This window comes from Tasmannia lanceolata, unplaced genomic scaffold, assembly GCF_043159265.1.
Source record: "Tasmannia lanceolata isolate RefF3 unplaced genomic scaffold, GAP_Taslan_0.1 ptg000007l, whole genome shotgun sequence".
NCBI classification, from domain to species: domain Eukaryota; kingdom Viridiplantae; phylum Streptophyta; class Magnoliopsida; order Canellales; family Winteraceae; genus Tasmannia; species Tasmannia lanceolata.
The window spans coordinates 13,231,613-13,250,677 of record NW_027518684.1 but is presented as its reverse complement, the minus strand read 5'-3'; the positions used below and the strand labels follow the sequence as shown (position 1 = coordinate 13,250,677).

At 41.0% G+C, this 19,065-nt stretch overlaps 1 long non-coding RNA gene across 1 annotated transcript; it reads left to right on the top strand.

Annotated features, from left to right (window-relative positions):
* Nucleotides 1–413: 413 nt before the first annotated feature.
* Nucleotides 414–1,451, top strand: LOC143881976 (uncharacterized). The gene is made up of 3 exons (XR_013252051.1): nucleotides 414–553; nucleotides 639–689; nucleotides 1,143–1,451. It is a non-coding gene; the product is annotated as an uncharacterized LOC143881976 (long non-coding RNA).
* The last annotated feature ends 17,614 nt before the right edge of the window (nucleotides 1,452–19,065 follow it).

Genomic DNA, 19,065 nt, shown 5'->3' with positions numbered 1-19,065 from the left:
ATGTGTGGCCAATTGGTTTTAGGTAGTTGGATTGTCCATCTTAGCCCCGCTAACGGTTGGTTCTTGGCCTTATTAATAGATCCATAATTAGTAGACATATGGGGTCCGAGACACATGATTATTATACATATGGGTTGTCAAAATCTTTCCTGCCAACCAAATAGGCCCTTAGTGGGATCATGACCAAGACACAACCTAGCTCTGACAGTCTGGCTCAAGTCTGGGCCATGACAGCCAAATGGAGGTCACCCCCATAAGTGCCTATGTGCTTCATCCTTTTAAAATAATCAAAATACAGTTTTCTGTTCTTTGCGTATCATCCTTTCATATGTTTATCTTAAACTATATTGTTCCTCCTTTTTTGTGAATTTGTTAATACTACTTTCACTTCAAATTTGCATCTTCCTTTGTAGGATCCAATACCTAGTGGCTTTTTGCCATGGGAACTGAGGACTCTAAAGACATGTTAAAAGGCATGGATTGGAAAACCTTGGGCAATCATGTAGCCGATGAATCTAGTGGAGTAATCCCTAAAAAGCGGCTTCCAAGAAAGGTTAGGCAAGTCCCAGATTACTATTTTCTTCCTCGAAGATCCCTACCCTCCACCATCGCCATCTATGGGGCAATCTGTGCTGCAGGAGTTGGCGCTGGGATGCTAGTTGAAGTTTGGATTAACAAAAAAATCCGAGGTGTGTTGCATATCGTCACTAGCATATGTACTTTTTGTTTACTAACTGACTGATAACTGAAATTAACAAAATAAAAAAAAGTGGAGCATTCATGGATTACATAGGTGTTAAAGTATAAATGATTAAATAACACCAACTCTAACAGCTTATGCTTTTGGAGTAATTGGTTGTTTCACATGGTATCAGAGCTATTGCCTCACGGCAGATCTTGGGTTCAAAACCCAAAATCCCCTTGATAAAATATCCACGTGTACAGCCAACCCAGAAAAGGAGGGGCCTCACGTGAGGCGTAGTGTTGGAGTATAAATGATTAAATAACACAACTCTAACAGCTTAAGCTTTTGGAGTAATTGGTTGTTTCGCAACAGGATTGTTAATTCTCTGTTGCATTTAGTTATATATTCTTGCAGTTCTTAGGGGCAAAGTTTTAAGCTATCTTTCTTGGCATTGCAGAGGATGGTGGTATCATTTGGGAGATCGATAAATAATTAATGACATTGCTGGAATTTTTTGCCCATATTGCTTCTTGGATGCAGATTGTCAGCAGAACTCCTTGTGCTTATTAATTTATTTAGATATAAGCATCAATTTTCAGTCAATTTTGATTTCTTTTCCTTTATGCAGACTTCCAAATTTCATGAATGAAAATGATCAAGCAGATCCCAGAGTTTGATTTGGTTTTGTAAGTGATAATTATGGCACCCTCTTTAGTTGAAGTTTTGGACTTTACTTGCTTGGAAGGAAGTGAATAGATTTCCCATGCATTTTTATGTTGCATATAAGATAAGAAAAATCTTGTGAAGAAACTCACTTTTATGTAATTATGTTCCTTCCTAAACGACACTTATTTGGTCTAGCTTCTGACATATTCAAGGGGAAATGATATATTCACCCCATTTTTCTGGGCCACTTCTTTTAGTGTAAAAAGAGTAGTCTTAAACAAGGTTTTAAATTTTAGTTGAAATCCGAAATTTCGGACTGAAATTTTGGATTTCGGTGAGGACCGAAACTGAAACGCTCCGAAACCGAAATTTCCGAAGTGGACCAAATTTTGGTCGAAATATTAAATTCGGCGAAATTTTGATCCCTTTACAGAATTTCAGCCGAAATTTTGGCCCAAAAGGACGACATTTTGAGCGAGCGCCTTTACTGAATTTTGGCGAAAATTTCGGTTTCGGTTTCGGTTACCCTCGAAATTACCTCCGAAACTGAAAATCTTGGTCTTAAATATGCTAGAGGGAGTGGCCCGGGGAATTAAAGGGAGTGAATATATCACTTCTCTGTGTAAGTGATCAAAACTGTTGATTTGATTGGCAGCGATAAGCCCAGACAGATGCTGTTGAGAACACCCGATCAAGAGCTCTGCTAAAGAAGCTAAACTTTTAATTTTTATAGTCCTTTATCTCACAATCTAAAACGAACAGGGCCTTTGGATTTTAAGAATTGATTGAGAATCAAACTGATTACTGGACTCATAATTGACCTTTAATTTTGAGTTCAATAATCAGTTTTGGACACATTAGGCCCTGTCCGTTTACGATTATGCCAACCGATTGCGAGTCCAAAACCAATTATTGGACTCAAATTTATGTTTAATCTCGAGTCCAATAATTGGTTTTGGACTCACAATCAGTTGACATAATATCAAACAAACATAGTCTTAGGCCGTGTTTGGCAACCTTGAATTTTTTTCATGATAAATTAGTTTCTCAAAGGGGGGACGGAGCGGTAGGGCGGGTACGAGTTCGAGAGATTTCAGAGGGCACGAATGAGTAGAGGGTAAAAAGTGGCTGAAAGACAAGGAAAAATCAATCACATTTTGGGTTGAGTTGTTTGTTTCCTTATTTTTGAGGCTCCCCTTCTCAGTCATCCCTTCCCACCCTGACCCTCCCTCACCATTGGGTAAGCTAATATTCCTACAAAAAAAATAAAATAAAATTCATGGTAGCCAAACATGCCGTTGGTGGTGGTGAGGTGAAATTCTCTCTATGGAAAGTTTTATCTATAAGGAATTTTTATTGAAATTTTTTTCCTCAAGGCCTTGTTTCCTTTTGTATAAAATGGGTGTGAAGCAATTATTATGTTAATTTTTTTCCACTAAAAACTAGGTGTAAAATTTGTTTTATGCTCATTTTATGTTCAAAGAAACAGAGCCTAAAAAATAAAATTTTCAGAATTTTGAAAATTCATTTTTGCATAAAAGTTATTTTCCAAAATCGAAAGTTTTCCATGTCTTAAAAGAAAATTACAAATTGACTTGACCTTGAATTTTTTCCCCAAGAATATTTTTTTAAATGATGAAATTTTATTAAAGAGTAAAAAGGGGACACAACAAAGGAAGTCAAGAAAGCAAAGAAACAACTACAAGATGAGAAAGGGAAGAAAATAATCAAAGTCAAGGAGGTAAACAGTCAAATATCTTTAAAACTCATGTGGGTGTGTACCAAAAATTAGGTTATCCAAATCATTCATTTGAAAGGCTCTTACATGGATAGGGTGTGTGCCAAAAATTAGGACCATAGGATCATCCTAACCCATTCAAAATTGGAGGGGAAAATGGACATATATTGTTTCTCTACAGATCTGCCCATTTTTTCCCTCCACAAATGGAAGGGCTAGGATGGTCCTATGGACTTGAGTTTTTGCAGGCACCCTATCCATGTAAGGGCTTTTAAAATGAATGCTTTGGATGACCCCAAAAATTTTTGGGGTCACATGAGTTTTTTTTTTTATCGCGAGCTCAAAAACACTTTCCTCTTGATTAAATTATTTTAAATATAATTTATGTATCTCTGATAAAGTGACCGGGTGTAAGAAAAATTAGAAAGCGCAATCTGTACCGAAAAAAGAAGGGCGATGATATTTTCACCCTCCTTACATTATGCATGTGTAGACACCCACATTTTGCCTTACTTTAACCAACAATAACCTAATATATTGATCCGTAGAATTTCATTGGTAAAGTATGCATCCTCAAATTTTTTGAAAAAACAAAATGATAAAGAGATGTACCTGGTGAGATGATTAGATCCGAAAAATTGAAAAATACCCTGATTGGTGAATTTAGTGTGTTAAATCCATGTGAGAACCCCCTCTATCATTGATTTATATGTTTTAGGTCATTAATATCTTGATCTGACTTTACGGATCATCAATCGGGACAAAATAAGCTAGGGTCACTTCATAGCCCGGACCCTGATTCCATTCCGAGACCCGATTTCCGTAAATCGTTAGATCAATGGCAGATCTTGACCTGGGTCTAACCATCCAAAATCACCTAACCTCTCCTCTCATCCTAACCATCCAAACCTCACCTAACCTCACCTAACCTCTCCTCTCATCCTAACCATCCAAACCTCACCTAACCTCACCTAACCTCACCTAACCACCTAACCTCACCTAACCTTACCTAACCTCACCTAACCTCACCTAACCTCACCTAACCTCCTATCCCATTCTCCTATAAATACCCTCTCATCCCACCATCCAAAAGAAGGAAGAAGAGAAGAAAAAAAAGAACCCCTCTCTTAGAAAACTCATCCCTCTCCCTCATCTCTTCAAGGGTTCGGCCATCCTTGCCGGATCGGGTGATTTTATACGTTGGGTGATATATATCAAAAGCGGTCATTATCAAGCAAGGAATCATCTTCAAGGAATTAACATCAAAGAAAAATCAAACACAAAGTGGGTTTTCAAAGAGGTAGGCATTTATTTCAATTTTATGTAGGGTCTGTTTTCATGCATATCTTTTACTTTAAAAGAAAAACCATGTTAGGAAGCATCTAGGATCAATCTTTACTCATATTCTTCTTGATGGTAGACTTTGAAGTTATACATGTTTCCCTCTTCTCTTAACCCATCTGATCTTCATTTTTATTTTTCCCTAATGGTTCACACCCTGGTTCCCCCTGGTTAGCCTCTGGTTAGCTCCTGGTTGCACCCAGGTTCGCTGCTGGTTGCACCCAGGTTCGATACTGGTTGCACCCTGGTTCCCTGCTGGTTCGCACCCTGGTTCCCTGCTGGTTCGCACTCTGGTTCCCTACTAATTCGCACCCTGGTTCGCACCCTGGCCAGCCCCTGGTTGTACTCTGGTTCGTACCCTGGTTCACACCCTGGTTCCCCCTGGTTAGCCTCTGGTTAGACCCTGGTTGCACCCAGGTTCGTTGCTGGTTGCACCCAGGTTCGATACTGGTTCGCACCCTGGTTCCCTGCTGGTTTGCACTCTGGTTAGACCCTGGTTGCACCCAGGTTCGCTGCTGGTTGCACCCAGGTTCCCTGCTGGTTGCACCCTGGTTCCCCTGCTGGTTCGCACCCTGGTTCCCTGCTGGTTCGCACCCTGGTGCACCCTGGTCCGCACCCTGGTTTGTACCCTGCTTCCTCCTGGTTAGACCATGGCTAGTCTCGGATTTGCTCCTAACTTAGACCCAACTCACTAAACCCCATACCCATAAGCCTTAAACCCTATAACCGAGTCACATCAACCCAAGCCATACCTTTGTCCACTCACTGAGGCACACCATTTATCCATAAATCTGGTTACATTAAATCTAACCCAGCCAGGCCACCTGCAGCTTAAGTCAAATCGCCCCAATACAATCCAACCAAGTGGGATCCCAACCCAGCTCAACTGAGTCAACTCTAGCCAACCTCCCTAGTCGAGTTGACCCAACTCTCTAGTCGAGTATGCTCAACCTCTTTAACCGATTGGACTCTCCCCTTAGTTGACTCAATCCAATTCCTTAATCAACCCATCCCAATGCAACCGAGTCGCATTCGACCAAGTGGCGGCCTTCCATGTCACAACCGAGTCATTCCCCTATTCTACTAATGCCCGTTTACACCTAATAGAACTTCCTCCCTTTTGCCTAACCAAGTCATATCCCAACACAATCTGAGTCGCATGTCTGAATCCATTTGGCCGAATCTCATAAGCCCGCCCATTTTGAATTCCCAAAATTCAAACCCTTGATGATTCCTATATGCTCAATTCTTTGATGCAAATTCCCAATTCCAAAATCCCATTGATAAATCAATGTTTCTGAATCTCAAGTCCAATGCTCAAATACAAACCCGATTCCTGATCCAAATACCAATTCTGTTTTCCAAAATCCAAGTAACCTCCCCAGCGGAACTACGTGTGGCTTGATCCCCATCGCGGGGTACGTAGGCAATTTGGCACTCCCAAGTTCAGTCGCACCTTTCTCTATCTTTCTCATTCCCTCACACTATTTCATCATCTCTTCCATCCCTTTTTTCACTAACCTCAAGAACTGAAATCGATTCACCTCGTGTCTCTCGGAACCGTTGGATTACGGTTTCCGTCGTAAGGACCCTTAGAGCCCAATTTAGGAACACCGGTGTCGTGTCGTGTCCTAAGTTTTAGGGAGTCTTAGGTTTTAGGGAGTCCTAGAGTTAGGAGTCCAGCCTCATCACGGACGTTTGCTATGTATAGCAACCGTGCCATAGGTCTAGTTACACTAGTCACCCAATCTTTCCCTAGGACAAGCCTAGTAAACTAGGATGTAGGCAAACCTGCATTAGTCTAAGGGACCATTTGCATTTAGATGAGAATCATATAGCATCTTAGATGAAATCCTAAGATAATAAAATCCTCAACTTGAATTAAATAACTTCTCCTAAAACTGTTGAAACAGTCAATCCCGTCTAGGTCGGTGTCCTAGTTGAGTTAGGCATAAGTAGCTTAGCTTAGGTGCACCGAACTACGTCGACTCTGATCCCAGTGAGGCTTGGGTACGTAGGCAGCTTGGATGTCTGATGGCATACCACCCGCGAGTCGGCACCACAACAAATTGTGGTGTTTTGTATATTAATTTTCTTGTAAATACTTAATCAAATCACTTAGGACTTTCCATGAAATTAGAATTCTAGGAGAACTTTCACTTAGATTGAATCCAGACAAATTAATAAATCAAGATACACATTTAGGATTCTCATTGAAATTAGATCATAGGATGCATGTCACTTAGTTCGCACATTAACATAGAGTTGAATGAGCCATTTAAAATAAATTTAAAAGAGTTAGCTTTTGGAATCGAAGACCGATTATCGGGCAAGAATGGTGCATGTGGTGGATAACTCCCCATACCTTCCATTCTCGTAACCAGGTAGCGAGTCTAGATTTCTGGTTAATTACGGGTCCTAGATCCCACATCTAGGTGGCGACTCTGTCAGTCTCTTTCGTGTGGAATTCGGATTGCCTTAGTGATCCCAAGTTCACAGGAAAGATTAATTCAAATCAATAATAAAATGCACACGCCAATCGCGTGGATACGAGAGACCAAGAGAGAGAGAGCGGCGGCTCGCGCCCCACACCCCTCTCGCGGGATCAGGGTACCACAGTCTGGCGACTCTGCTGGGGATCACCTAACTTCATTAAAATTTCAAAAGATAATTCATTTGAATTTAATTTAACTGGCTCATAAAAACTCTATACTTGTTAGATTAGTTTGTCTTGTTTTATTTTCTCATCACATTTTACTTGAACTTAATCTAACAAAACCTGAAGGCATCGTAGATTGCGCAAACATATTGCATACACTTAAATCACTTGCATCTAAACCCTTGCATCTCACGTGCACACACATCCTATTTTAGGAACCCGGAGTGTTATCTAGCATGGTTGACTGGGATTTCATCACCTGGTGCCTCTGTGCTAGAGAAGCATTCCACCCTTAGCCTAGTACCTTTATGGTACGTAAACGGATCTCTTGTTCACGTACTGATACGCCGGACACTGGTACAGTATATCGAACATGGATTCGCGCTAAGGGAACTCTTGGCCTTACCCCTAGATTAACCCACACATGCATGTAGTATACGAACACATGTGCATCACGTGTGTGAGCCTAGTTTAGGATATCCTACCTATTTGTGTCTAGATTAGGCCGTAGTCCATCTTCCAATGGCTACGATCGGTCCTTAGATACACGAACAAAGTCATGAGTCGAGATCCTCTCTCCACTCCGCTAGACTAGGATTAGGGTTGATTCCCTCAGGTAACACTGTTAAAATGTGTGAAGATTAAAAACTTTCCCTTTGGGGTTAGGATATAAATCCCATCATTTCCAAAGATCTCATAGGATTAGTCATTCATGATCTATCCGTTGAAAGCAATCTTATCCTATCTCATCTAATCTCTTGATCGTGCGTCTTTCATTCTTCTGTCATACAATTCGATCGTATCTTCATGCCATCCCCTAACTGGCAGGAGCAGAATCTCACAATCTTTCGATTATGCAATCTCATGATCTGATCATGCCTGGTCCAGATGATCCAATCTTACTTGTACCCTTAGTCCTTTCTTACTCTAAGGGCAACCTTTTTCAAGAATATTTTGCTAAGTCCTTCAGAGTTCACTATCATAATCCTTGAACTAGGGGCATTCCCCTATGCGAATCAGTCATCATGGTCAGTACAATTGTTGAGTCCGGTCTTACATTTCAAGGTCAATGCCTAGTCCAGGCAAGTCATCTCTCTTTTTTATTTAGAGTTGTGAATCCTGAGCATGTTCAGGATAGGTCGTGTCCAATAATTCACTTGTGTTTGTTTCTTAAGTGTGCTTCTGATCTTAAAATAAGACTCCCTCCTCAAATGAGGACAAAATTGACGAAACTCCACTTGAGTCACAGCAATTACTTGAACAAGAGGAGGAGCGCCAATCCCAGCTTTTCAAAAATGAAATTGAAGTGGTAAACGCTGGCACTGAAACTTTGATTCAGTAAATGCCGATTGAAAATACATTACCCTCTGAAGAGTGTGAAGAATTGATAAAATTATTTCAAGAATAAGATGATTGTCTAGAAAAGCTACAACCGATACCAGGGGCAAGACATAGTTGGAAAGCTCAAAGAAAATGAAGAAAGTGAGAAGATATATGCTATACAAGGGGCATAGAGTGGAAACAACTTTCATATTTCCAATTAATGACCTTGGTTCTCAAATTCATAACATAAAGCCAACAAATTCAAGATAAGAAGTTCAAGAGCAAGCATTGAAAAGTGATCATCAGAACGAATCCATAGATGGAGGATGTCAAAGAACAAGTTTCGCTCTATGAAAGTCGAAAGCACACTTTAGAATCTTGGAAGAAGAAGATCCATTATCTCTTACCTGGAAATGCCGTCAAACTCCGTAAAAAAAAAAACAAAACAAAACAAAAAAGAAAAAAATAATCAGTACCAGACGGACTCTAGCCAATCTGAACATCGGAAGGCCCCCTTTGGCCGAATAAATCCCAAAATCAGAACCAATGTCAAAAGAATACCGGTTTGCAAACCCTTCGAGCCTGAATAAAATTTTCTTGAAAACCCATCAAACCAGGGGCATTTCCCCGAACTACGCGAGACCTGATCCCTACACTGGGGTACGTAGGCAGCTCGGTTAAACCGAGTTCGGACGATTCAAAGAAAAAAAGAAAAGAAATTCAATCGTTTCAGAAAAAAAGAAGAGGGACAAGTTCCAACAGAAGAGAAGTCAATCATTCCAGAAAGAACGAAAAAAAGGAAAAATCAATTAACCTTCAAACAATTTATCTTCAAACTAGGGGCATTCGCCCTGAATTACACACGACCTGATTCCTACATGGGGATATGTAGGCAACCTGTTCATAGGTTCGGTCGAAATCTTTGTCGAGCCTTAAGCCATTCTTTGTAAAGCCCTATCCTACCTATGAAGTCCTCCCGATGTTCAGAACTAATGATCTAGGTCTCGAGACACGATAAGAAAAAAAAATGATGAATAAGAAAAAGAACGGAGTTTGAAGATCTGCTAGACTGAAAACCTGAAAAGGCGGTTTAGGCAAAATTTAAGATCATTCCCCTGCTAAGTTGAAAACCCGAAAGGACGGCTTAGGCAAAAGCTAAGGGGACAGCCTGCTGAATCGAAAACCTAGAAAGGCGATTCAGGCAAAAGTTAAGGCTAGCACGGTCCGCCAAGTTAAAAACCCCAAAAAGGTGACTTGGTCACGGTAAGAGAATCAGTATAAGAAGGCTACAGCCGGTATCAAGACTGAAGATCAACTGAAGTTCAAGCAAATTCAAGTGACATCCTCAAAACTGGAGGCATTGAAGCTAAGCAATCTTAAGGGGCGTAATTAAATCCTTGAGGCATTACTGTTTCAAGGAAGAAGTCCCATGTGCACCAATTGAAAAAAAACATTCCTTGAAAGGATAGACTTACCAAATAAAATATTAACTAAGTCAGAAGTATTACTGTGTCTGTCAGTGTAGTCAGTCAATCTTTTTCATTCTATGTTCACTCCTTCAGAGCTGCTCAATCTTTTGAGTAGTGCATTTTATCTAAGTTTTCTCTTTAGAAAGAGTCAATCGTCGTCCTGGTGTCCAAATGATGCAACTGTCTCGGTGAAGAAGGCCCAGCCTCGTCAGCTCCCTGCGATCGTATGAAGGAGTTCGAGAATCTAGTCAAACAGCTACATTTCAAAGAAGATCAACTCAGAAGAGTTCAGAAGTAGAAACATCAGAAAGCCCAACTTTCGTAAAAAGATCATACCCCAGGAAGGCACCTTAAGCTTGGAAGAGCCCCAGATGCAATGGTGGTTGAGCCAATTTCTCAGAAAGATGAACCATTAAAATTCGGAATCTCCTTCCAGTTGTTAAATACTATCCTGGTCAAGAAATGTTTATCTAAACACCTGTCAAGAGGCAAATCCCACTTTTCCATGATTATATCCAAGAGAGCCATTGTTCTAAATTACCAATCTCAACTGTCTTGTTCAAGGTTTCAGTTATCAAAATCCCCAGAAGACAAGACCAACAGTCTCATTGAGAAAAATCTTGTTGAAGTTTCATAAAAGTGTTCCTAATCCATTCTTGTTACTAATGGTTCTTCGTTCATAAGGTTGGTCGTCTCATCATTCGTCAAAGTCTTGGTTTCCAATATCTTTACTGGGCACGATCTATAATGTCCCCGATTTCATTGAGTTCAAAAAAAAAAAAATCTAAAATTCATCAAATCCAATTCTACGTCAAATTCAAATTCATGAAAACCTCTAAATTCTTCGAGCCCATTTGTGAACGGTGCCTCTTTTCTCGAGGCCATTTGTGAATGGTCTCATCTTCTCCATGAGCCCGTTTGCGGACGGTGCCACATTTCCCAAAAATACAAAAATAAAAATAAAAATAATAAAAATTCATCAAATCAAATCCCAATTCAAAAAAAAAAAAAAAACAAATCCAATCTTACGTCAAATTCAAATCCTACGAAAAATCTCATGTCCTCTTTGAGCCCGTTTGTGAACGACGCCTCTTTTCTCGAGGCCATTTGTGAATGGTCTCGTCTTCTCCGTGAGCCCGTTTGCGGACGGTACCTCATCTCCCAAAAATAAAAAATTATCAAATCCAAATCCTTAACTAAAAAAAAATCCAATCCTACGAAAAATCTCATGTCCTCTTTGAGTCCGTTTGTGAACGGTGCCTCTTTTCTCGAGGCCATTTGTGAATGGTCTCGTCTTCTCCTTGAGCCCGTTTGCGGACGGTACCTCATTTCCCAAAAATAAAAAATTTAGCAAATCCAAATCCTTACTTCAAAAAAAAATCCAATCCTACGAAAAATCTCATGTCCTCTTTGAGCCCTTTTGTGAAAGGTGCCCCATTTCTCGAGTCCATTTGTGAATGGTCTCGTCTTCTCCTTGAGCCCGTTTACGGACGGTACCTCATTTCCCAAAAATAAAAAATTTATCAAATCCAAATCCTTAATTCAAAAAAATCCAATCCTACGACAAATTCAAGTTCATAAAAATTCTCTTGTTTCTTTGAGCCCGTTTGTGAACGGTGCCTCTTTTCTCGAGTCCATTTGTAAATGGTCTCGTCTTCTCCTTGAACCCGTTTGTGAACGGTGTCTCCTTTTTCCGAGTCCATTTGTGAATGGTCTCATGTTCTCCTTGAGCCCGTTTGTGAACGGCGCCTCATTTCTCGAGTTCATTTGTGAATGGTCTCGTCTTCTCCTTGAACCCGTTTGTAAACGGTGTCCCATTTTCTGAGTCCATTTGTGAATGGTCTCGTGTTCTCCTTGAGCCTGTTTGTGAACGGTGCCTCATTTCTCGAGTCCATTTGTGAATGGTCTCGTGTTCTCCTTGAGCCCGTTTGTGAACGGCGCCTCATTTCTCGAGTTCATTTGTGAATGGTCTCGTCTTCTCCTTGAACCCGTTTGTAAACGGTGTCCCATTTTCTGAGTCCATTTGTGAATGGTCTCGTGTTCTCCTTGAGCCCGTTTGTGAACGGCGCCTCATTTCTCGAGTTCATTTGTGAATGGTCTCGTGTTCTCCTTGAGCCCGTTTGTGAACGGCGCCTCATTTCTCGAGTTCATTTGTGAATGGTCTCGTGTTCTCCTTGAGCCCGTTTGTGAACGGCGCCTCATTTCTCGAGTTCATTTGTGAATGATCTCATCTTCTCCTTGAGCCCGTTTGTGAACGGTGCCTCATTTTCTGAGTCCATTTGTGAATGGTCTCGTGTCCTCTTTGAGCCCGTTTGTGAAGGGTGCCTCATTTCTCGAGTCCATTTGTGAATGGTCTCATCTTCTCCTTGAGCCCGTTTGCGGACGGTACCTCATTTTCCAAAAATAAAAAAATTTATCAAATCCAAATCCTTAATTAAAAAAAAAAAAATCCAATCCTACGTCAAATTCAAGTTCATAAAAAATATCTAAATTCTTCGAGCCCGTTTTTGAACGGGGCCTCATTTCTCGAGTCCATTTGTGAATGGTCTCGTCTTCTCCTTGAACCCGTTTGTGAACGGTGTCTCATTCTCTGAGTCCAGTTGTGAATGGTCTCATCTTCTCCTTGAGCCCGTTTGTGAACGGTGCCTCATTTTCTGAGTCCATTTGTGAATGGTCTCGTGTCCTCTTTGAGCCCGTTTGTGAACGGTGCCTCATTTTCTGAGTCCATTTGTGAATGGTCTCGTGTCCTCTTTGAGCCCGTTTGTGAACGGTGCCTCATTTCTCGAATCCATTTGTGAATGGTCTCGTCTTCTCCTTGAGCCCGTTTGTGAACGGTGCCTCTTTTCTTCGAGTCCATACAACTATGGTCTCTTATCCTCTTTGAACATCATACATCTATGATGTCTCATTTCCTTGGAATCCGTACAAATACGGTATTTCATTCTCTTCGAGTCCATACAACTATGGTCTCTTATACTCTCTGAACATCATACAACTATGATGTCTCATTCCCTTGGAATCTGTACAAATACGGTATTTCATTCTCTTCGAGTCCATACAACTATGGTCTCTTATCCCCTTTTGAACATCATACAACTATGATGTCCCATTCCCTTGGAATCCGTACAAATACGGTATTTCATTCTCTCCGAGTTCATACAACTATGGTCTCTTATCCCCTTTGAACATCATACAACTATGATGTCTCATTTCCTTGGAATCCGTACAAATATGGTATTTCATTCTCTTCGAGTCCATACAACTATGGTCTCTTATCCCCTTTGAACATCATACAACTATGATGTTTCATTTCCCAAAAATAAAATTAAAAAAAAATAAATTAAAAAAAAATTCATCAAATCCAATCCCCGATTCAAAAAAATAATAATAAATCCAATCCTATGAAAAATCTCTAAATTCTTCGAGCCCGTTTGAGAACGGTGCCTCTTTTCTTCGAGACCATACAACTATGGTCTCTTATCCTCTTTGAACATCATACATCTATGATGTCTCATTTCCTTGGAATCCGTACAAATACGGTATTTCATTCTCTTCAAGTCCATACAACTATGGTCTCTTATCCCCTTTGAACATCATACAACTATGATGTCTCATTTCCTTGGAATCCGTACAAATACGGTATTTCATTCTCTTCGAGTCCATACAACTATAGTCTCTTATCCTCTTTGAACATCATACAACTATGATGTCTCATTTCCTTGGAATCCGTACAAATACGGTATTTCATTCTCTTCGAGTCCATACAACTATGATCTCTTATCCCCTTTGAACATCATACAACTATGATGTCTCATTTCCTTGGAATCCGTACAAATACGGTATTTCATTCTCTTCGAGTCCATACAACTATGGTCTCTTATACCCTTTGAACATCATACAACTATGATGTCTCATTTCCTTCGAATCCGTATAAATACGGTATTTCATCTTGCCCAAGCCCATTCAAAAATGATGCTGCGTTTTCATTAAGAATCTTTCAAAAGTCATCCATTATTCTCTCTGAGACCATTTGAAAATGACGTCTCACTTCCTCTGAAGCTGTTCAAAAGCGATATTCCTTGCCCTCCGAAAATCCATTTGAAAATGGTATCCCATTTCTCTCGTTGCCAGCGGCACCGCAGCGGGTTTGTTTTATTGCATTCCAATTCTAGGATTTCATCTAAGGTCTTGCATTATATTAGGTTGCATTGTGTTTAGGGGGTTCTTTGTCGATTAAAGCTACGCAAAATGGTTCTGTCATTTTGACTTTGGTATTCGATGACTACGTCGTCTCTACCAAAGAGGGGCATCTGTAGACACCCACATTTTGCCTTACTTTAACCAACAATAACCTAATATATTGATCCGTAGAATTTCATTGGTAAAGTATGCATCCTCAAATTTTTTGAAAAAACAAAATGATAAAGAGATGTACCTGGTGAGATGATTAGATCCGAAAAATTGAAAAATACCCTGATTGGTGAATTTAGTGTGTTAAATCCATGTGAGAACCCCCTCTATCATTGATTTATATGTTTTAGGTCATTAATATCTTGATCTGACTTTACGGATCATCAATCGGGACAAAATAAGCTAGGGTCACTTCATAGCCCGGACCCTGATTCCATTCCGAGACCCGATTTCCGTAAATCGTTAGATCAATGGCAGATCTTGACCTGGGTCTAACCATCCAAAATCACCTAACCTCTCCTCTCATCCTAACCATCCAAACCTCACCTAACCTCACCTAACCTCTCCTCTCATCCTAACCATCCAAACCTCACCTAACCTCACCTAACCTCACCTAACCACCTAACCTCACCTAACCTTACCTAACCTCACCTAACCTCACCTAACCTCACCTAACCTCCTATCCCATTCTCCTATAAATACCCTCTCATCCCACCATCCAAAAGAAGGAAGAAGAGAAGAAAAAAAAGAACCCCTCTCTTAGAAAACTCATCCCTCTCCCTCATCTCTTCAAGGGTTCGGCCATCCTTGCCGGATCGGGTGATTTTATACGTTGGGTGATATATATCAAAAGCGGTCATTATCAAGCAAGGAATCATCTTCAAGGAATTAACATCAAAGAAAAATCAAACACAAAGTGGGTTTTCAAAGAGGTAGGCATTTATTTCAATTTTATGTAGGGTCTGTTTTCATGCATATCTTTTACTTTAAAAGAAAAACCATGTTAGGAAGCATCTAGGATCAATCTTTACTCATATTCTTCTTGATGGTAGACTTTGAAGTTATACATGTTTCCCTCTTCTCTTAACCCATCTGATCTTCATTTTTATTTTTCCCTAATGGTTCACACCCTGGTTCCCCCTGGTTAGCCTCTGGTTAGCTCCTGGTTGCACCCAGGTTCGCTGCTGGTTGCACCCAGGTTCGATACTGGTTGCACCCTGGTTCCCTGCTGGTTCGCACCCTGGTTCCCTGCTGGTTCGCACTCTGGTTCCCTACTAATTCGCACCCTGGTTCGCACCCTGGCCAGCCCCTGGTTGTACTCTGGTTCGTACCCTGGTTCACACCCTGGTTCCCCCTGGTTAGCCTCTGGTTAGACCCTGGTTGCACCCAGGTTCGTTGCTGGTTGCACCCAGGTTCGATACTGGTTCGCACCCTGGTTCCCTGCTGGTTTGCACTCTGGTTAGACCCTGGTTGCACCCAGGTTCGCTGCTGGTTGCACCCAGGTTCCCTGCTGGTTGCACCCTGGTTCCCCTGCTGGTTCGCACCCTGGTTCCCTGCTGGTTCGCACCCTGGTGCACCCTGGTCCGCACCCTGGTTTGTACCCTGCTTCCTCCTGGTTAGACCATGGCTAGTCTCGGATTTGCTCCTAACTTAGACCCAACTCACTAAACCCCATACCCATAAGCCTTAAACCCTATAACCGAGTCACATCAACCCAAGCCATACCTTTGTCCACTCACTGAGGCACACCATTTATCCATAAATCTGGTTACATTAAATCTAACCCAGCCAGGCCACCTGCAGCTTAAGTCAAATCGCCCCAATACAATCCAACCAAGTGGGATCCCAACCCAGCTCAACTGAGTCAACTCTAGCCAACCTCCCTAGTCGAGTTGACCCAACTCTCTAGTCGAGTATGCTCAACCTCTTTAACCGATTGGACTCTCCCCTTAGTTGACTCAATCCAATTCCTTAATCAACCCATCCCAATGCAACCGAGTCGCATTCGACCAAGTGGCGGCCTTCCATGTCACAACCGAGTCATTCCCCTATTCTACTAATGCCCGTTTACACCTAATAGAACTTCCTCCCTTTTGCCTAACCAAGTCATATCCCAACACAATCTGAGTCGCATGTCTGAATCCATTTGGCCGAATCTCATAAGCCCGCCCATTTTGAATTCCCAAAATTCAAACCCTTGATGATTCCTATATGCTCAATTCTTTGATGCAAATTCCCAATTCCAAAATCCCATTGATAAATCAATGTTTCTGAATCTCAAGTCCAATGCTCAAATACAAACCCGATTCCTGATCCAAATACCAATTCTGTTTTCCAAAATCCAAGTAACCTCCCCAGCGGAATTACGTGTGGCTTGATCCCCATCGCGGGGTACGTAGGCAATTTGGCACTCCCAAGTTCAGTCGCACCTTTCTCTATCTTTCTCATTCCCTCACACTATTTCATCATCTCTTCCATCCCTTTTTTCACTAACCTCAAGAACTGAAATCGATTCACCTCGTGTCTCTCGGAACCGTTGGATTACGGTTTCCGTCGTAAGGACCCTTAGAGCCCAATTTAGGAACACCGGTGTCGTGTCGTGTCCTAAGTTTTAGGGAGTCTTAGGTTTTAGGGAGTCCTAGAGTTAGGAGTCCAGCCTCATCACGGACGTTTGCTATGTATAGCAACCGTGCCATAGGTCTAGTTACACTAGTCACCCAATCTATCCCTAGGACAAGCCTAGTAAACTAGGATGTAGGCAAACCTGCATTAGTCTAAGGGACCATTTGCATTTAGATGAGAATCATATAGCATCTTAGATGAAATCCTAAGATAATAAAATCCTCAACTTGAATTAAATAACTTCTCCTAAAACTGTTGAAACAGTCAATCCCGTCTAGGTCGGTGTCCTAGTTGAGTTAGGCATAAGTAGCTTAGCTTAGGTGCACCGAACTACGTCGACTCTGATCCCAGTGAGGCTTGGGTACGTAGGCAGCTTGGATGTCTGATGGCATACCACCCGCGAGTCGGCACCACAACAAATTGTGGTGTTTTGTATATTAATTTTCTTGTAAATACTTAATCAAATCACTTAGGACTTTCCATGAAATTAGAATTCTAGGAGAACTTTCACTTAGATTGAATCCAGACAAATTAATAAATCAAGATACACATTTAGGATTCTCATTGAAATTAGATCATAGGATGCATGTCACTTAGTTCGCACATTAACATAGAGTTGAATGAGCCATTTAAAATAAATTTAAAAGAGTTAGCTTTTGGAATCGAAGACCGATTATCGGGCAAGAATGGTGCATGTGGTGGATAACTCCCCATACCTTCCATTCTCGTAACCAGGTAGCGAGTCTAGATTTCTGGTTAATTACGGGTCCTAGATCCCACATCTAGGTGGCGACTCTGTCAGTCTCTTTCGTGTGGAATTCGGATTGCCTTAGTGATCCCAAGTTCACAGGAAAGATTAATTCAAATCAATAATAAAATGCACACGCCAATCGCGTGGATACGAGAGACCAAGAGAGAGAGAGCGGCGGCTCGCGCCCCACACCCCTCTCGCGGGATCAGGGTACCACAGCATGTGCTCCCCTTATAACGTGATTTGACGTCAAGAAGCGTTAAAAGTTGCCCACTTTTCAAGTCAAATCACATCATAAGGAGAGCGCATGCATAATGCAGGGGAGTGAAAATATCATCTCCCAAAAAAAAATGCCTGAAAAGAACTGTAGGGAGGAGTTTTTCTTTTGTATTTATTATTTTATTTATCTTAATATATAAAGAGGAATGGAGTTATAGTGTTACTCCAATTCCCTTTAAATTCAAACTCCAAACACCATTCGCCTCGATCCCCACTTCCCATTAGTTTCCAAAAACTGACAAACACTCCTAAAATCTCTACATTTATAGAAACTCTCTCTCAAAATACGATTATAAAATTACAACCGACTCTACAACCGGTACAACACTACTAAACCGGTCTCTCTCTCTCTCTCTCCCTTCCCGCGGCATGAACGTTGGTGGGCCCAACTATTAATTTGTTGAAATCTTTGAACAAGGTAGGCCCACCCATATTTTTCAAAATGAACTGTACGGCCACACCATAGGATGTTCCAAAATCTCCAACCAAACGCGTGGCCGAGGCCAACCATTTTACATGTATAGGTGGGGCCACCATCTCCACACAAACTCATTCTATTGAATAGATCATGTTTTGAAGGGTGGGCGCCACCGCATCTTCCTCTAAACGCATGCACAGGGTGGGGCCCAACATTTTGCTCCTAATGTTTTGATGGGGTGCCCCACTTTTTTACACCCATACATTGCATTGGCTAGGAATAACCATCACTAGTATGACATGACTGGGATTCATCTTGTTTTTTTTATTACAATTTCAAAGAGAAAGGAAATGGTGTGGTGTTAGCACCTATGGCCAAAGTTTTGTGTGGGTGAACCTAATCAACTTTCGATTAAGGTTGGACCACGAGAAAAAGGGTCCCACTTGCTTTTTTGGCCTTTTAGATGGTGCAACACAAGTGGGGTCCATTTCTCATGTCATTGCCACTATAAAAATTTCTTAGAAGACAAATATGATGGCGTTCAACCTCTTATGATTAAAGCTCCTAATCTTTTTTATTAAGAAAGTGCTCGTGATCTTACCAAAATGATACGTGCGGATATCAATTTTCTTTTATTAAATGAATTAGTGAAGCACTTTAGGGCATGCTTAGCTAGAATGCAAAATAAAAAATAAAAAAATACTGAAGCTTTATTATTATTATTTTTACTTTGATGATAGGTAGTTCAATAGAGTGGGTACTTATAACAAATATATTCAAAGGCGCACAAGTTGTTTATGATTCATAAGAATGGAATTATTTAGCTATGTTGGTTAAGGCTTTGTTCTGCAACCTTAGGTCAGAGGTTCAATCCTAGCTTACCTAAAAAAAAAGAAAAGAAAAGAAAAAAAAAACGGAATTAT